The 20122-nt window shown below is 34.1% G+C and overlaps 1 protein-coding gene across 1 annotated transcript in view; it reads left to right on the top strand.

The window, feature by feature from the left end:
- Nucleotides 1-351: 351 nt before the first annotated feature.
- The window catches only part of LOC149076028 (protein O-linked-mannose beta-1,2-N-acetylglucosaminyltransferase 1-like), a 155675-nt gene continuing 135904 nt past the window's right edge, over nt 352-20122 (top strand). The window contains exon 1 of the mRNA XM_089243551.1: nt 352-688. The gene's annotated coding sequence lies outside the window, so the exon portion shown is untranslated. The remainder of the gene's footprint in view (nt 689-20122) is intronic.

Genomic DNA, 20122 nt, shown 5'->3' with positions numbered 1-20122 from the left:
TATAAAAGATTACAGCTATTATTTTTGAGAGATGATTGAAGATTCGAGACTTTTTAACTTTAGTTCTTCGTTCCCGATGATAATAATAATGCAAAATTTCTCCCATCGCGGGGGTTTTCATTTTCCTCGTATTATTTAAGAATACTTTTTTTTTTTTTTACATAGGTATTGACTTTTGCTTTGGCGTTTAAATTACGAATACATAAGAATAGTATACGTTCTCCTTGTTTTCCTGACTGACCCAGCAAGACACTAACCCATTTCTCTGGGCATCCGAAAAAAAAAAAAACAAAAAACAACAACATTGAAACAGAACCAGTCTGTGTCCATGCGTTTCTTTTTGGTACCGGCGTTCTTGTTTCTTTTCTGGTCTGGTTGATGGTGTTGAAGCGAATCTGTAGATCTCGTTGGGCCAGTTAGTGGGCGCCAAGCATTTCTTCGAAGAAGCGAGAGCAGTTTCTTCGTTCGGAAATACCGCACTACCACTATTTCTGGTATTTCATGACTTGACTTTGGTGCTCTGTGGTGAAAAAACTGTCTCGGTCGGTGTTTTATGAGTTTCTATCATGTGATGTTCATGGATTGTTTGCGTAATAGCACGCGCATCTAGTGCTCGAGAAATTCTTTTGCAAGACTTTTTGTGCATCACACTCGAGGATTCGGAAAAAATCGATTTATGGTACACGAGGTAAGGTATTACAATTATGTTTACTATAGTATTTTACGCATCGTAATTTTCCGTAATAAAGCCGTGGCTTACTCGGCTTTGAACGTTAGTATAGTCACCGGTCGTTATAACGGCTCCCCCACCGAAAACGGATGTTATATTGGGAGGTCGTTATATCGAAAGATTGGGAAAAAGTTAGCTTTTTTTAAGAGAATTCCATATTTGGACGGAATGAAAAATTATATTATTCATAGCATAACAAACAGTTGCAATGAAAATTTATCAGGTCTGAGAAAAATAAAGTTAAGGAGTGGAATTAATTGCAATAAAATATGACGAATTCCGTTCATTTCTTTGCAAAAAGGGTGAAGGCAGAGCTGAGTTCGGACGTTGTATTGTATTGAATAGTCTTTGTAGGACGTTATATTGGATAAAAAATAACACGTGTGGGATGAATAGGAAAAAAATTTGGGGCTTATCACGTTGATAGCTCTGATTCAAATTCACGGCCTTATCCAATAATATATTTTTTTCACGTTCTGACTTCTCAAGGCAGTGTTTCCCAAACTTTTTGATGTCGCGAACCCCCCCGTGGTTCACTTTTCTTCGAGCATTTGAGTAAAGTTGCGAAGACGCGTCGAAGAAGAAAGCCTCGTGCATACTAGTTTTGTTAATTAATTATTTTTTCAGCGAAACTTCTCAAAAGTGGGGAAGGTAGAGATAATGGAAATTGCCGCAATGTAATGGACAAGGTCTGTAGATCAGGTTCTACCGGTAAATATTAGCTTGAACCAAGCTAAAAGTTCAAAAAATACCGAATCACTTGATGTATATTTGAAAAGTAAATATGTGATAACAAATAATGGTTTACAATGTGTGATTAATAGAGCCCGGATTATATCCACTAAAAAAACGGCGAAATATGCTCTAAAATTATGAAAATATGCATTAAAACAACAAAATATGTATTAAAAACACAAAATATGTATTAAAAACACAAAATATGTATTAAAAACACAAAATATGTATTAAAAACACAAAATATGTATTAAAAACACAAAATATGCACTGAAAATCCTGAAAAATTAAAAAAATCCCAAATATATACCAAAAAGACAAAAATGTGCGTTAAAAAATCACTATTTATAAAAATAAGTAAAAAATATGTTTTTAAAATGCATATTTTCTATTTCTATTTCTTAGTGTGCATATTCATTTACAAAAAGCATGTACTGCATATGTAAATAGCTTCTACATATTTTTATTTGATAATTTTTAATTTCTAGTTAGTCGTAGCTGCTCATTATTGAAATACCAGTAATAAAGAATTTCGTGCTATTTCTCTAGAAATAGCTTTAGATATTTCTAAAAAAAATTGAACATTTTTAACGCCATCCCAAAATAGCGCTATAATAAAACAAATGTTATATTTGGAAAATATTTTACAAAACATCTTTATTAATGCACTAAATCCTGAAAAAAAAACCCGATGTTATGAAAATATTATGAGCAATATTCATTTGAAAATCATATGGAAAATGTGATTGAGCTTCAAATAAACCTGCAAAAAATATGCACATATATTATGAAAATTCTTCGATTTTATGCATTTATAAGCATTAATGTTAAAAAAAGGTCAAAATATGCATTTGCCTATAGTCCGGGCTCTAGTGATTAACAAATAAATTGTCCATTACGTTTTTTTTGTGTGCAAATAATGATTTAACAATTATAAAAATTGAAAAATAATGAATGAACGAATTCTGACACAGTTACCGTAATGAAAAATAATTCTCTTATAAAAAATCTACGCTTTTAATAATGATAACTATAATCAACCGATCTTCCGTATTTTACAGTATTGTATACAGGGTGTCCGTAAACTCATGAGCCAATCTTTGAGACAAGGTAAAATACACATAAAGAAAAATTTTTTATATAGCAATGATGTGGGTCGGAAATGAAAAGTGTTGGCGGAAAAACACGAAATGTCGGGGTTCCGAAATTAATTAGCTTCACTTGCTGTATCACTTTATTTCCTGCCGAGGGTTATTTGTACGTAATAATTCGGAATTTCACCGAAAATCGGTAATTTTTTTTTTGGCGAGAATTATCAATACTCCATATTTATAAGATCATATCCCTAAGTAGGGTCATCCTAATCATAATGAAATAATAACTTCGTGTACAGTATTTGATTGCATCTGATTATATTTTACATATCGCCCCCCTCATGACAGAAGCATGAATGTGGAAATTTACAAAACGTGGGAAATGACGTTTGAATGTTTACTCTATGAGTGTCATTTCCCTAAAATGCTTTGTAACATGTGATTCAATAATGTGATTCAAAAATTATCAAAATAAAGCGTCCGCCCAACTGATACGTAAACCCAAAAAGTGAAAACTTGCACATTCATGCTTCTCACATGAGGGGGACGATCTCTAAAATGTCTCTAAAACATCAACCTCGGTTATAACGACAACATTTCTTGGAATAATCGCTGTCATTACAACCGAGTTTAATTGTAATTCAAACAGATATATAAAATAATAATAATAACTTTTCGCTTCATTTTCGGAACACTGATTTTTCATTTTAACAGTTTTTCCAATTGCTTCATTTATTTCAGTCATATTGTATGTGCAGTTTATTTGTATCACTTTTGATAATTACGGTAATGACAAAGAGATCGAACATCATAATAACGAGCCATTTCCTCCTACGCGCGCATTCAATGCTCTTTTCTTCATAGCTCTAATGTGTTCGGAAATTCGTTTCGGACTGTATGAAAGGCTGTAAGAAAAATAAAAAACACATCACTTATTTCTCTATGATATCCAATACTTGCATTGCTGAATCGTTTTGGACCGATAATTTCTTCTTTAGACGAACATGGAAAAAAAAAAAGGAGTCTTTTTTTTTTTTTTCCATGATCCTGGTCGTTCACACACGATTTTATTTCCATGTCTTTTGTAGTCATTTAATAGCCATTATGTTTCAGAGTGTATTTCACGAGCGAATCAAAGAATCCACAATGACAACGCTCGACACACATCAGTAAGTCAAAGTCACGCTTTAATAACATTTTTGTTCTTTTATTTTTCGTGCTGCCGTCATCAAAGTAATGTTACTATGCTTTTTTCCATGTTACTGCCGATTGTATCGTATCATTTTGGACTTCCATGAATTCTACGCACGATGTGTTGTGGAACAAATAGTTCTGATAGAACACTCATGAGCAACCGGAAGTTGCACGAAAGGGGGAAAAAAAATGATGAAAAACATGAAATGCATTATACATATAAAATATCGATCATTAAGAGGTGAATATGCAATGCTGTCTCTTTGGTTTAAAGATGGAGGTAATTTCAAGTATTACTAAAAAACACGATCCCCCAATACAGGCCATTCTAGAGTTGTGATCAAAATTTTAGTTCTCTGGACCCAGGGGGTCCACAATCTCTATTCCCGTAGGCCAAATGCGGCCCACCAAGGCCTTCCATTCGCCCCGCCAAAGGCCTTTCAGTGGAAAAGAATCAATACACACACAACACAATAAATGCATGGACTGATCATATTTCCTTCATAAAAATGCGGGAAATGGGAAATCGAGATCCGTACGTGATACATTATTTTTTTTATTTCGGTTGAAAAGCGCAGTATTTTTTTTCCCCGCAAAAATAATGCCTAATGCAGTACTAATATAAAATCTTCAATTAAAACTTAAACGTTAAGTTAAATTACATAATTAGAAAACCGTGAGAACTTATTTTTTCCATTGTAAATCAAATTTCATGTATACATGCACAGCAATAGTTTCACCCACAATCTTTACGTTATGTTATTAAAATTGCATTTGTTTCCAAATTGGGATTCATTTTGAAGTCTGAAAGAAGGGGGGAGGGGGCTCTTTTTTGCGAGGTTTTTTTTTTGTCCTGATAGTGTGCGCAAAAGAGGGAGGGTGGGGGGGGGGGCCTTTCACTGTACACGTATATATGTTACTGCCAAAGCCCGAAGCTGGCTACTTCACGAACTGGCTAGCCCAGTTGACCCTGCCAATGTTCGAAGTTCGGGCTTTCGTCGAGCTTTAGACGGCCCTATACATCAATCCCTCTATATCGATTCCTATGATTCAGGGTCATCGCCGCATTGGCGTATTATTTTGTGATAATTATGGCCATTTATAATTAGCCATAGCTAACCATAATTATTATGTTTAGTTATGGCAACCTTAACGATCAAAGGAATCTTAATATCGATATCTTAGCGATCCATATATTCAGGGATGTATAGAGATCGACATATAAGTGCCGGCCAAAGCACGGCAAAATCCCGAATTTCGTAGTTAATTTCTCTATTTTTCTATGTATACGACCCCCCTCAAATAAATTTTGAGATTTTAAGTAAATTGAAAGTTGTGTGTAACTAAAAGTATGTTATATATATATATATGCAGATATCTGCAGTACAAACAATTTAGGACAGCCTGTATAGATTCAGAGTAAAATGAGAATAAAAAAGATATATGAGCTTTTCCTATATTATATTTGTAAGATCCCCCCCGATTCTTCTATCTCAAAAATACTATTAAATGTTTTAACGCAAATAAATTTGAATAACATGAAACGACCACGGGTTATCAAACTAATTCGGTCCATTTTCGTCAATTATTGCTATTAAAGATTCAACAAGATCGTCAAAATATCTTATTCCGTATCTTAAAGTCATTAGGGTGCAGTTATTAATTGAGAATTCGAGATCAAGTAGTAATATAAAAGTTTAACATTCCTCTCTCTCTCTCTCTCTAAATTAATATAAAAATATTTCCTCTAATTTATATTAGCTTAATACTCTCTCTGATGGTTTTCACGTAATAATATAACAGATTTGATCATCAAATTAAAAAAAAAAAAAAAATCGGAAGTAACACATCTATTTTTATTCTTTTAAAAACTCAACTTTCTTGTGAAAACGCTGTATTTCAGTTATTTCCTAACAATGAGGAAAATCTCTCGTTTTTCAAAGCTTCTTATTCATGTCTTCGAAGTTTCAAAATAGGGGAGAAAAAAAACAAACGAAAAAAGTGGAAAAACTGCAGAATTTAGGGGCTAAAACTGTATCCGTGAGAGCGGATGCTTTTCTTACCTCCCTGCGAAAATCTCGATTACCCCACGTCTGAATCTTAAATTTCATCTCGATTCCTCACAAATTACGGTCACAAGAGGCTCGTAAATAGGAAAAGTTGTTTATGACCTCCAGTGTAGTATTTTAGTCTATGTAGAAGACGCTTCAGTATGAAAATATTGTTTAGGATATAACCCAGTAAAAAAGTACGAAATTTATTATATTCGTAGTTTGAGGTTCTTTTTAAAACGCTTTCTCTATACGCAGGAACATTTCCAGGTGGCTCGCAATGCACAGAATCCTCTTAAATAAAAATGCTCCACATTTGAATTACTTCCGGTAATCGTTACTTCTTAAAAAATAATTTATATTCTCTACAAGGGATCACAATTTACGTTATAGGAAAAACTCGTGTCTCTATGTTGAGCCAGACTCATTTGTGACAGGTTCGGTTATCACTAAAGCCCGGATTATATGCACTAAAAAAGTGGCGAAATATGCTCTAAAAATATGCAAATATGCACTTAAAACTGTCAAAATATGCACTAAAAATACCGAAATATGCACCAAAAATGCCAGAATATATTAAAACTGCAAAAAATGAGGAAAATCCCCAAAATGTGTATAAAAAACATATCTGGAAAATTTAAAATAATTCCAGGATGTGTATCAAAACTGAGAAAATATGCATTAAAAACCATGCAGATAAAGACATTTTTTCAAAAATGAATATTTTCTATTTCTTAGTGCACATGTCGGGATTACACTATAAAAGTTTGATAAAGTACTTTTATAAAACTTGAAAAATACAACCAATATGCGTATCGGCTACATTCGAGATTATTTAAAAAAAAGTGATCGAGCTTCAGAAATATATGCACTTATTCCGAAAATACTTTGATTTTATGCATTTACATGCATTAATACTAGAAAAGGCCAAGATATGCAAATGCATATGCACATATGCATTTGCATATAATCCGGGCTCTAGTTATCACGAAACCTCACCGCAGTGCCAGGAAGGCAAGGTTTCCCCTCTGATCAGACAGGGTGTTCTGTTAATGGACCGACAAACCCAGAGGGTTGTTAGTTGGCATCAAGAGGGACAAAAATTTCAATGGAACATGGTGTCGCAAACCACGTTGAGAGGGTGAAAATCGCGAAAAACGCATGCAGGCTTTGAGTCCACAGGAGACCAAAAGTGGATGTCAGTTGATCGCTGAATGCGATTTCACGTTCGCCTGATCTCAATCCCTGTGACTTTTTCTATGGGGTCATCTTAAATCGCTCGTTTATGCGACGCCTATAGATATACCGGAGGATCTCATAGCGCGGATTGTCCTCGCTGCGGCAGACGTCAAAAGCATATCTGGTATCTTCGAGCACGTCCGGGAATCGTTTTTACATCGTTGTAGACTGTGCAATGACGTCAGCGGCCACCACTTTTTTCCAACAAATCTTGTAATAATTAATCAAACAAATCATTTTGTAGTTATCATTGTACTTTTTGTCGTTCCAACGTGACGTCGAAACCTGACATGCATTTTTCGCGATTTTCACCCTCTCAACGTGGTTTGCGACACCATGTTCCATTGCGATTTTTGTTCCTCTTGCTGCCTACTAACAATCCTCTGAGTTCATCGGTCCATTAACAGAACATCCTGTATACTGTAGAAAGCAATGTTGAATTTTAATTCATGAGATGGACATCATTTTTAATATCAACGGAACGATCTCGGTTATAATGACACATTTTTTTTTCTCTGTTTTTGGTGTTTTTTCAAGAAATTCTTAGAATTCACGCGTAAAACATCCATGAAATATTTATTTATTTTAGATAACAATGATGATAGGAACAGAATTGTTGGATGATTGCTGATTACAATAAAAGCCTATTATAACAATTACGGCTTATAACGAGAATCACGCTATAACGAGTAATTTACAAGTGATTTTCAACAGCTAATGTTAAAGATACAAGACATATTCGCTTATAGCGAGTTATTTATGAATGAAAATAAGAACACATTCGCTATAACGACAACCGAAAACTCTCCGAAAAGTATTTTTTCTTTTCTCCTTTCTCTAAGAATTATGTTTAAAATGGACCGGCAGGAGTGGCATTTTCCTTCACCCTATTCATGGGAGTTTATAAACTGGGCGTGCCATTACCCCCAATAGAGCTAAGAGGACCACGCGCTGTATCTTATCTTCTTGTAATCCATGTAGGAGGTGGGAAAACATAAAATTTTATCTGTGGGTGCATTAGTTGGGCTGGTGGTGCACAACCTCTAGTTTTGACATCGTTGTTATATTCCTGGAAAAAATTTTTTTACGTGAATTCTGGGAAATATTCTTACGGGGAAATTACGCTGGAAAAATTCTTTGAAGATATTTCTATAACTTATTTTAGGAAACGCCAGGCTAAAAAAAACGCATACCTGCCCTTCGCATCGTCAATTCAAATTTCGTAGATGTGACTTGCATCTTTGCATACAATCATCTCACCTGGTAATGTTTGAAAAAATTGTTTCATTAAATTTTTCATAACTTATATAAGGCTGAAATAACTGCTTCATTATAGCGTTATACATTTTCACACTGGTTTGTTGAAACATCAACCTTGGTTATAACGGCAAAAATACCCCGCTCTCTTAAATATCGTAATCATACGCGTAAAAACCGAGTTTGAATGAATCTATTTTTGTAATACACATGTGAGGTTTTCCAACAATTCACGATGACAGAACTATCCAGAAAACACCGATAATGACTTCATGGCATAAATGGTGAGCAACTTTCCCCGTTTCACTCCTCTCTTCAATATCCTACACGCAGTTGTTCCTTTTCCAACCTAACTGTTTTGCCTGGAAGCACATTTAATGTAATACACATATATATACACACACACACAAACCTCCATCTAGTGCCTAAATTATCTGTCGGAGTCCTCGCAAACCATGAGGATAAGGATGTCGTAGAGGTTAGCTTTATTCCAATTATAGAACCGTTTTCTCTTGCCAGTTGCAAATGTGTGCTTGTGCCACCCGATTTCACCGCCCATTCAAATTTCCCAATAAACTTTACCCAAAAGCTAGACGACATTCACACACAACGCGCAGTCTAAATCGACTCTCTCTCTCTCTCTCTTACTTACTCTCATACGCGTACTGCTTTTCATTTTCTACCGACGACATACAGTTTCCCGGATTTTCTCGCCGAGACTCGCTATCGAAATTTGTGTTATCGCTATTTCGATAAACCTAGACTTGGGTGTTGACGACGTCGCAGTTTTACCTACCTGCCTTTGCCTTTTCCGTTTTGAAGTCGGAGCAATGCGAAGTGTTTTCCAGAAAATGATACATTCTGACACACACAGATACACATAAAAGCATATGTTTTAACATTTTGTTGGGAAAGGAGATATCTTACTTTTCCCTTTTCATAGCTTAATAGGAAATGTCTTGGCTCGTCTGTATTATCATCGCCGTTGTTGGCAGACTCCTTGCTTTCGAAACAAGGCGATGAGGAAACTATTTATTGGACATGCTTTAATCTATAAAGGAAAGGTAATATGGAAATTTCCAGTCTTTTGTGTAAAGTAATTTAGATTTGGAGTGGAATTATTTCTTATGAGTTTTCGATTTAGAAAATCAATTAATATTCAATAAACAACGTAATGGGACTGAGACTTTTTTAAAGAGGAGCCGACATTTTCTAAAATATAGTACATATACCGACATAATACTGACAATACATACACTGACATTTAGAAAAAAAGACAGGAGGTTGAAGTCACAGAGGCACGTTTTCAACAATTCAGAAATGCAATCTAGGAACGCTAAACTATTGAAAGAAAAAATGAACTAAGTCTCAGCTACAATGGTTCGCCACTTAGATTGTGAAATCACACAATTTTCAACATGGTACTGTATGAAAACCATTCTAGTGAAACCTTCTTTGTATCAACACGAAGATTAATCGGCTTACTCTCGTTAACGTTCTCACTTTAACCCTCACACTCCCCACCCCTCCAATTTTGCAGGCTTGTATTGCCTACGGTTAAAATTCCGTAGAGGAATATGTACGAGGTGCATGTGTGGTTAAGTAGTAGTAGTGCTCACATTAATTTTTGTTTAAAGGAAATGAAATCTACAAAAAAATCTCAGCGATCATTATTGTACAGCAGAGATGCAAAACTTCCGGCCCTCCGAAGGGTTTCGTCCGGTCCACGAAAGGTGTTCCGGAAGAAAAGTATCAATACACACGCCACGATATATACCTGTACTGGCCGTATTTCCTCAAGAAAATTACGGGAAATTGGTTTCCCCCCTAACAAGAAAATACAGTACATCATCAATTGTTGCACAATAGTTTACATAAGTATTGCTAGCAACAATAAGAACGGTTGCCATTCATCACTGCAAAAATCCCAAATGGCGGAAAATAAAGCTCTACTACAAATCACATTGCGTTAACCCTTTCACGATCAGGGACAAGATCCCAAACGCAGATGGAAGGAAATGCATTCCAGCTCTCTCTGCTTTTTTACCCCCTTTCTCATAAGAAGCTGTTTTGTAACCCTATGAACAGAAGTTGTTCTTTCCCCTCCCCGTTGACCTCGGCATTTTTTTACCTTTAATAGTCTTTCTTGGTGGAGCTGTGCCTTTTTTACTGCTACCGTGTGACGGATTTTTTTCTCTTAAAAAATTACGAAAAAGAAATCTACTGCACTCATCTTTCCCCCTCATCTATTTCTAACATACTAACAAGGGAACCAATTTTTGAGATTTACCGCCGATACTTCACATTATATTCTTCCAAATTTGTGGCCAAAAGCCTGTACGTGAAGGAGATTAAAATGTAATTCACGAAAAAAAAAACCCCATTTAGTTTGACGAAAATGTGAGGTTATATATAATATTTATGACTCAAGTACCAAGTACTGTACATACCAAGAGCGTTGCATGTAGTACTTTCACTCTCGTAAATACTTCTGGTTTGCAATTTCTTTTCAATGATTTCTCTTAATTTGTCAAAGCATTTTTTTTTGTTTCAAGTTGCATCAATAACATCTCATTTCGGCTTTAGCGATGCAAAAAATTTTCATCTTTAGTTTCACTATACGCTGCAATTCCTCTACCAAAAAAAATTTAAGTCTATATTCAATTACATTAATTTCAAAAACATGATCAAGTTTACCAAATTCAAATCAGTCTCTACCCCCACCCCGTAATACCCATCCTAGCTCCAGTTTCTAAAATCTTCGATTGCTCAATACGTACATTAATTCTAAAAACTGAAATTCGAGTGTCATTTATCTTATCAAAATTTCACGATTATGCAGTGCAATTTTCACTGGAAAAAAATTTGTTCGCATTGAAAAATAAATTTATATCGCGACTTTATAGTTCTCTAGCGACATTAATACACTAATTCCTAGATTTCACATAAGTTCAAATCCACAAAAATTAATTAATTTTTTTCCCCTTTGAATTCGCTTCCCTTTCCGTTATGTGATACGGTAACAAAGTTTTACAGCAGAGCCTATTAAATTTTATTTATTTACTTTTTTCAGAAAAAGACATACGTTTTTAACATACATTTCAGTTTTTATCGTTTATTGCTTTCGCAAACCCTGTAACTTCCGGGAAAAATAATTTTTTTTTTCCTCCGGGAAATGGAAAATTAAAAGCCACGGAGTTTAGTGAAACGAAAATATTCAGTAGCTTAACTTCCGCCTTTTATCTGAAAACGATTTCCTAAAAAAATTAAAATTTAAAAAAAAAAAAGGAGACCAAAAAAGGATATAGATGTGGATACGGCAATAATGGCTGTGTTATCACACACACGCGCGCGCAAACACATACTCTTCACTGAATTGGAGAACAAAAGCATCATTTTTACTATGGGAGTAAACGGTGACAAAAATAGTAATAATAATGGGAAAAAAAAAATCTTTTATTTTCATGTTTTCCTTAGTCAATTTGCAGAACATTAATTATCTTCCAGTGAATCCCCCTTATCTGTTATGAGTATCACGTTTCTTTGAAACTGCTGCGAGGTTGGACGCGTTTCCATAATTAAAAGCTTTCTCAGTAATTAGGGCATTGTGGAATGGCAACGGTAGTGATGTTTTGTATTTTCTTGTCCGACACCATGTGTGCGATTTCCCTTCATTTCTATCTTTAGAGAAATAATTTTCAAAAATTATTGAAATGTTGAAAGTACGCATATACAGTGGAACTTGGTTAATTCGAATTTCGGATAATTCGAACTTTTACGAGCTCCCCTTGAGTTTTCTATCGAATTCAATGTTAAAGTTTATTGTTTAATTTTTTCTCAAATGTTTTGGACAATTCGAGGTTGGAGGGAAAAAAATCGTGGTCTTTGTATGCGCAAATTTAGCCTGGAAAAATTCTATAAGGAGTAAGACTTTGTTTCTCTCGACCATAATTTTAAAATTCTGATGAAATTTCACCACACTATGGATGGCGTTTTTTAGATCTTGACTTCTGGTTCGATCTGCCGTGCTAATATTCTGTGCAAAGGTTTTTAACAGCTAGCTGATATGAAGATATATTTTGGAAAGAGGGAAAATTCAACTGCCCCTGCGGGGTATCGAACCTACGTCCTTTCACTTCCCGGGTGAACGCAACGAATATCTCAATCTTTCCTTGGAGCTCGTGTGCATTGAACGGGACCGTACGTAGACGGTCGGACTTGACTTAGGCCGAAGCTCACAATTGCTGACAATGCCAGTCAGATGGCAACTTATCCGAGGGGGCGATGTCTCTCTCCGCTATCCATACACCTGGGCGTCCACCCGGAAAGTGAAAGGACGTGGGTTCGATTTTCCTCAAGGGCAGTTGAATTTTTCTCTTTTTCCAAAATATCCTTCGCACAGCCAACTGTTAAAAACCTTTGTATGGATAGCGGAGAGTGACATTCTGTGTGCTGATGAAAGTGAAGAGAAATGCGAAGTCAGACCTGAAGATATATACTCAGGCTTTATGATGAAATTTTGATAAAAAAACGAGTACTTCTTTCTTTGAAAAAATTACCATTGTTCATCGGAAAACGGCGCAACTCCGTTATCTAATTTCATAAAAAGTCTATACGTGCTGAATGAACTGAACAAAAGTACGAGTGAGCTATTTCAAATGTGAATTGTCAGTATAAGAAAATACTAGAATGCTAATTTGTAAATTTTTTAGTTTTTTTTCTTTGATAATTTAATGCCCATTTTAACATTGTTCAGCAAGAGTGCATCGAGAATGTTTACCACTTGATACAAATTGCGTAGCTCCATGGATCAAAGTATACCATTCAAAATCTCAAACTTTTTATCTTCATTTTAAGAATAAGGGAAATGTATCGGAAATTTTTGAACTATAACTAATAGTTTCTAAAATTTCGGAAACAGTTTCGTAACTGATGATCAAATTTTAATAATTTATAATTATCATCCTATGAGAATATTGATGCTTAAGTTGCAATTTGTAGTTAATTTACGTATCCAGGATAGATTAATCGGATAATTCAAACTTTTTCTCAGTAACCTTGGACGTCGAATTAACCAAGTTCGACTGTAGTATACTATACTATACTACAGTCGAACTTGGTTAATTCCATATTATCTCATACATTTCCACTCAAAAGCTTTAAAACCTTTCATGATGCAATTAAAACGTCTGCGTTGTGTAAATATTCGTGTTTGTTTGCATAGGACACTCTCGCTACCATCAAGGGTCCAGCAGCAGGACCCCTCATACAACTTCACCCCCCCCCCCTCCACACAATCACACTTCCCCACTTGTTGTACAAGATATATCAATACCAACTTTTGTCAGGGACATCGTGGCAAGCTGGTGATACTGATGTGTGTACCTATTTATGCTCTGAAGTGGTTCTTTTATCAGTTAAATTGCCTGCTCTCCAGAATGGTTTATACTGGAACCGCAGATGGATTTTGAATTGGTCAAGGGAATCACGGGTAACAAAAGTTTGAGAACCACTGCCATGGAGGGTCAAAAATGACTTTAAATGCCCCTTAAGAAAAACCCCAGTATTTTTTCATGGGAAATCAGATGCCAGTGAAATGACTTCAAAAACCTGTGTGGTATTGGGGAAGTTTTAATGTAAACGGCAGAAAATCTCTGTGACTATAACCGTAAACGGTGACTATTCTTGTTTTTATTGGTGAGCTAAATAACCGGTCAAGTGGGCAAAATCAACTGTAAAAGAAATCAACACTATTTCACTTCAAAAATAGTTTTAACAATTGGGAATTCAGAAATAAATTGGATTTTTTTTTAAATTCAAGCAAATACAAATACAGAATCTGAAGCTACGACAGGCAAATTACCCAACAAGGAGGCTGGAGGAAAAAAAAAAGTAAAAACAGACAAGACAAAAAGAAAGTAACAAGACAGATATAAGGAAAGAAATACAAGTAAAAATACATTCTGGTGTTTTTTTTGTCTTTGCTCCTTTTTTTTCAAGTACGTATTTGCATTTAAAAATACAAATACAAGGCCACAACAGGCAAAATGCCCAACGAAGTGGCTGAGAAAAAGAAGCCCATAACAAATATGAATGCCATATTTCTAAAATACAGAAATCCCATTAAAATGCAATTATAAAAACTATATATACATAATAAAAATATTATACAATGCCCATAAAAATATTTATGGTTTTCTTATTCTAAGTATGGATCAAGTAAACTTAATTTCTGAAGTATTCTTAAATCAAGTAAATAAATTGAAATTGTGAAAAAAATCTAAATATATGTTTTACTAAGAAATAAAATTGTAGAAAAACCATCATAAAAATATGTTTGTTCTAGCCTGAATACAGAAAATTAAGGAAAGTCAGCTAAAATATAAGTACGCTGCCCTGTAATTTCAGTCATTCATTTAAGCACGGATAACATTTAGATCATTCCCAACAAGTTTATCATATTTCCCAAAGTAAAATATTTTATTAAATAATAAATTTTAAAATTTTCATAAATTTTAAATTTTTCATGAATTTTGAAATTTTCATAAATTTTAAATTTTTCATAAATTTTGAAATTTTCATAAATTTTAAATTTTTCAAAAATTTTGAAATTTTAATAAATTTTAAACTTTTCATAAATTTTGAAATTAGTTTAATGTGTTGAAATTTTTTTTCTAGAACTTTACTATCACGTTTATTGAAGATGGAATTCTGAACCTATCAGACTTTTCACTTTAGTATGAGTTATTAGGTTTTGCAATATCTTATCTCAATATTCATTCATCTTTTACTTTGAGGTAACAAAACATTAAAGAAAAAAAAAATTATAAGAAAAAAAGACCATTTGAAGAAAATGAAAAACGTGATGAACATTTATTATTATTTTTTTGTGTTAGTTTCCTATAAGAAATCACAAGCAAGACATTAACCCATTTTTCTTTGAAAAGAATAATTTCACTTTAAAAAATAATCATAGACATTGATTTAGGAGAGAAACGTACATCATTTTAGTACAAATAATTCAACATCTGTTTTTGTTTTTTCACAAAGAAAAAAGAAATTGACATGATGATTCTTCTCCAGATAAAATCCGTATATAAAGGTCAAAGTCAGCGCTAAGGTAGAATCCCGATTATGCCTATCCTTGGCCTAGTCAAATAGTTCATCTCGTTATTATCATGGACAAAAATCTTAAGATTTGCGAACGAACCGGGCTAATGCAACGTATGTTACGCTCACACAGCGTATAATATGAATTCGATTTTCATACGCGTTCCTGAATGTTCTCGTCTTTTTTTGAAGCCTTTTATCTAACAGTTACCATATAATCTAATGTGAGTCTAAGATCATTTTTTTCCCGCGCCTTCAGTGAAGGCCACGATTCTAATTCGACGGTAAGTGAATGCTTATGAGATACAGAGACATACAAAATAATTATTCCATTTCAGATTCAATGACAAAACATTTCTTATGTCATACATCTTCAGATTCACTGGTTAGATATCGCCATTTATGGTCTGGGAAAGTGCAGTCAAACTCGCACGAAATTTTGTCGTTATAAATGAGATCGACGTTTTTAAGACCTTGGTTGATGAAAAATTTAATCAGCTGTAATCAAATGCAACGCATGAAGTTGTGACCATACATCATCAAGAAAAATGAAAGGAATAGGGATCACACACACAACGCGCGCAAATATTAGACATTGCGAATTCTAGCCAAAAATGTTGCTAATTTTAGGCGAAACCACCAAATATTTTTTATAAACAAAACACCTTTAGTTCCTCAAATGCCCGTTGATGATGACTGTCCCAAACCTATTCTGTGACTTTATTACACAGCTCACATAGAGGACGGGTATGAACTTTGCCAAGTACAGTAGAGTCTCGCTTATCTGACATAAACGGAAAGGCAGAACGTTGGATAATAGGGAGGTGTTAAGAAAAGGTCTATGAAATGTCAAACTATGTTAAAATTTTACACATGAACTTAATAATTATGTTTTACAACAAAACAGAAAAAATGACTGAATACAGAAAATTAACAGTTACAGAATATTCTGATTATATGAATAGAATATTCTTAATCAGGTTCATTTGAACACAAGCATCTCTTTACCTAGGATTGGCTGTGCTTGCTCATTCACCACAATAAATTTAATGTTTTTTATTTTCCACTTTAACCATTGCAAAGGTTTCTCCAGTGACTTTCACTTTGTGGTTTGAGTATGATAGCAGCGAAGTTACATTTGACTGCTTCAGCTTAAGGACAAAAGTTTCCTTTTTTTGGCAACAACTTGTGATTTCTTGTATTTTCCCGCATTTGAGACCCAATTTTTTCCGTATTTCTTTCGAAGAAATATAGTCAAACTAGTAATACTAGTTCTGCAGTGATTTCAAATACGATCTCCACGTTAAAAAGTATCGCCGCAGAGCGTAACAGGCCTACAACGGTATAATTATTCATTTATTACAATTCATTCACTTCACTCACTATGAGTTGAGAAAAACTCATAGTTAAAAAAAAAAAATTATTGCAGATGGCAGCATATTACACATAACAAGCATTACACAGACACAAACTTCACGGAAGGTTCACTATACGTACACACATATTCCAACACGCACCAATTCGTTAGAAGTTCCGCAGAGGAACATGGACGAGTTGCATGTCTGGTTTAGTAATAGTAGTAGTAGTGATTTCAAATATATTTCTAGTGGGAAAAATTAAAAAAAAAACATGGCAAATATATTAGATAAATATTTATAGTTATGCTACAGTAAATGCTATAAATTGATTGTTATACATAATAACCGGTAGTGTTATGCATACTTACCAATCGACTCGGTAAGTTTGATAAATACTAAAAAAATTATCACTTTTTTACAGGAGTTTATCCATAATAACCTAGTGACGATGGTAAATTTGATGAATACTTGAAATTGACCGCCTTTATCTGAGATATCTTTTAGTACTTATTAAATTTACACAAACGACGCTCTCTCTTGTGTGAGTACTAAGTACAATCGCCGGTAAAAATGATTAATTTAGGGAAATTTATCAAATTTGACAAAATGCTTGGTAAGTATACAGAATAGCCGAATTTATCACATTTACCGTAACAGTAATTATTCGTAACATATTTTATAAATTATTCAAATTACCTTTACTCCCCCAATTTAGATAATAAAATTCTGTTGAACACGTGTTAAAAGATCAAGTACCGATCTGGGCACCTGCAGTCACCAATGGTGTCCGCATTGAACTTTATTAACCAGAAAATAAACCTGAGTTGCCGTCTTCTACGCAACTCAAATTTATAAGTGACCATGTGCAGGTTCTCTCACTATAAGACATTACGTTTGTTTACTTTAGCCAGGACACTACCATAACCAGAAAAAGTATTTCTTCAATAGAGTGATTTGGATAATCACGTAAAATGATTCAAACATCTAAATTTCTAAATAAATGATTGAGGAAATGATGATTCAATGATTGTTTTCGTACGTAACTTTCCGAAGTTCCACTCCTTCGAGTTCACATGGAACGAATGATGATTATCACATTGATGGAGATCTCCTCTGCGAGAACAGTAATCACTATTTGTAATCTTATTACAGAAACCTGTTCATTTTTGCGATGAGACTCACTAGATAAGCATGAAACGCGACCGTTAAAGTGTGGCAAAAAAAGAAAGGTACGATTAAAATCATTACAATAGGTTTGGTCAGCGCCGGGTCACTATATGCTTTTGTTTTCCCTCCTTGTTTTACAAGGCGAGAAAATGAAGATGTTTTGGTGATTATTATGGGGCCAGGTCTACATCCTCATCCTCCTGCCAGAGGAAATGTTCCTTTTCTGTTCCCGCCTTATCACTTTCGCGTTTTGGAATCCTAAAGTAACTGACCTCCGGCTACTCAATGGACTTTATTGGTACCAGCCCGAATGATGCTCTATTCTGATTAGGATTCCACGCTGACATCACGCAAACCAGAATAGCGGGCCTATTTCATATATAACATATTTTACCACGTAATCCCATTTTCTTTATTCGATCGTGATTACGCAATGCACTAAACTTTGCAACTAATAAATGAAAAGATAAGGAAATGAAAAAAAATAATAATTTTTTCAAAATATAGGTTATTACAGGTTTCAATTGTATCCAATTTTTTTTCTCTCATTGAATAACGGGGATAAAAAAAATTTGGGACCTATTTCAGGGTGGGGGGGGGGGGGAGTCGTTGTTGGACAGAAAATCGAGCTTTTTATAATGGATTTGGGTGTGCAGGAGGTCCGCAGAGAAACATTAAAAATTCATGAAAAATGGACAAATTATAGTATGTACCCGTAGATGGCAAATACATGGTAAAAAGAAAAATAAAACATAGCAATTTCTTTTCTCATTTTTTTTTTGGTATTTTAGAAAAACATCTTTTATAGTCTCATTTCTGTACAAAACACGGCTATATAAGTGCAAAATTTTTTTAATCTCGAAAGAATTTATTCCTTGGTGATGTCATTTTTTGAGAGCTGCTGAAATTTTACGTGTTCAGGGATTTACAAAATCGCACAAAGTTGACATAAAATTCAAAATAAAAACTACAGTTATACTCCGTAGTTACGCGATAGGTGGGACTGACGATAACCGCGTTGGTCGGGTATGAATTTGAATTTTTGGCACCTTGGGCCAATGGTGCTCCGGGGATAGAATGTGTATATATTTTAACATATGTAATTTTTTTTTAAATTAAGAAAATAAATGCTCCCTCCGGGGAACCCCCATATGGCGAATGACATTCGCAGAGTCGGGGTAAGTAACTCATACAAGTACATGTAAATATTGGTTGATTAAAACCAAAATTTTGAAAAAAAAATCCGTTTTTTTACGCATTTTTTATTATTAACGTGACAGCTATGATGTTTTTCTTTAACTTCATAAAATTTAACTTGCCTTGTGACTGCAATCTGGTCCTTCAAAAAGACTATTCCCTAAAATATGTGCCAATGAAAATAATTTGTTAAATGCTTTGAATTTTTTGATCATACCTTTAGTCCTTCTATAGAAATAAGCTGCTTGAGTTTGGAGGCATGGAAACAAACTTTACCCATGGAATGAAATTAATGTGGGATTGATTAGCAGGTGAATTTTCTATCGAAGAGCATCATATAAAACTATTTTTTCTAAGACTTGCAATCACGTTATATTGCAAGTAAAAAAAACAGTATTAAAATAAAAATAATATATAAAATAAAATTTCAGGTATGGAATTTTTACGTTTTCTGAAAAGGTAGCAGATGTCATACATAAGCCTTGAATTCCACTTGCAAAGAACGGAAAAGTCTCATCTTCATATTGTACGGGTATACACTGTAGCCTCTCAAAAAACATTGTACTTTAATTATACATATATAGTATTCTGATAAATAAAACAAATCTTTATATTAATTATCACTTAATAATCTCTACTATCTCAGCAGTAATCCCGCGATTATTGCTTAAATGTAAGAAATATGAATTTTTCTCAAAAATCGCGCATCTCAGGTTAACGTAAATCGAGGCATCACTGTATTTGACTTTGCTAAGCAAGATTTTATCAGTGTATGCATAACATTATAATCAAGACAAATTGTATATTTTACCCTTAATTAACCATTTTAGCAAACTAAAAAATCCACTCTAATTAGTTAAATTACTGCGCGGATGTGTTTATTTAAATTAAAAATATTCTAACAGCATGCATTTTACTAAGGCATTTTTTTTTTAATTTTTCAATACGTTTTTATGGGTGTGAATCATAGAGGGTTAATTCGATATATCG

The sequence above is a fragment of the Pholcus phalangioides genome, unplaced genomic scaffold, assembly GCF_987345545.1.
Source record: "Pholcus phalangioides strain wild (caught in Gottingen) unplaced genomic scaffold, Ppha-v1.0 ptg000015l_1, whole genome shotgun sequence".
NCBI lineage: Eukaryota > Metazoa > Arthropoda > Arachnida > Araneae > Pholcidae > Pholcus > Pholcus phalangioides.
The sequence above is the reverse complement of the archived record's forward strand: the minus strand, read 5'-3'. Positions and strand labels throughout refer to the sequence as shown.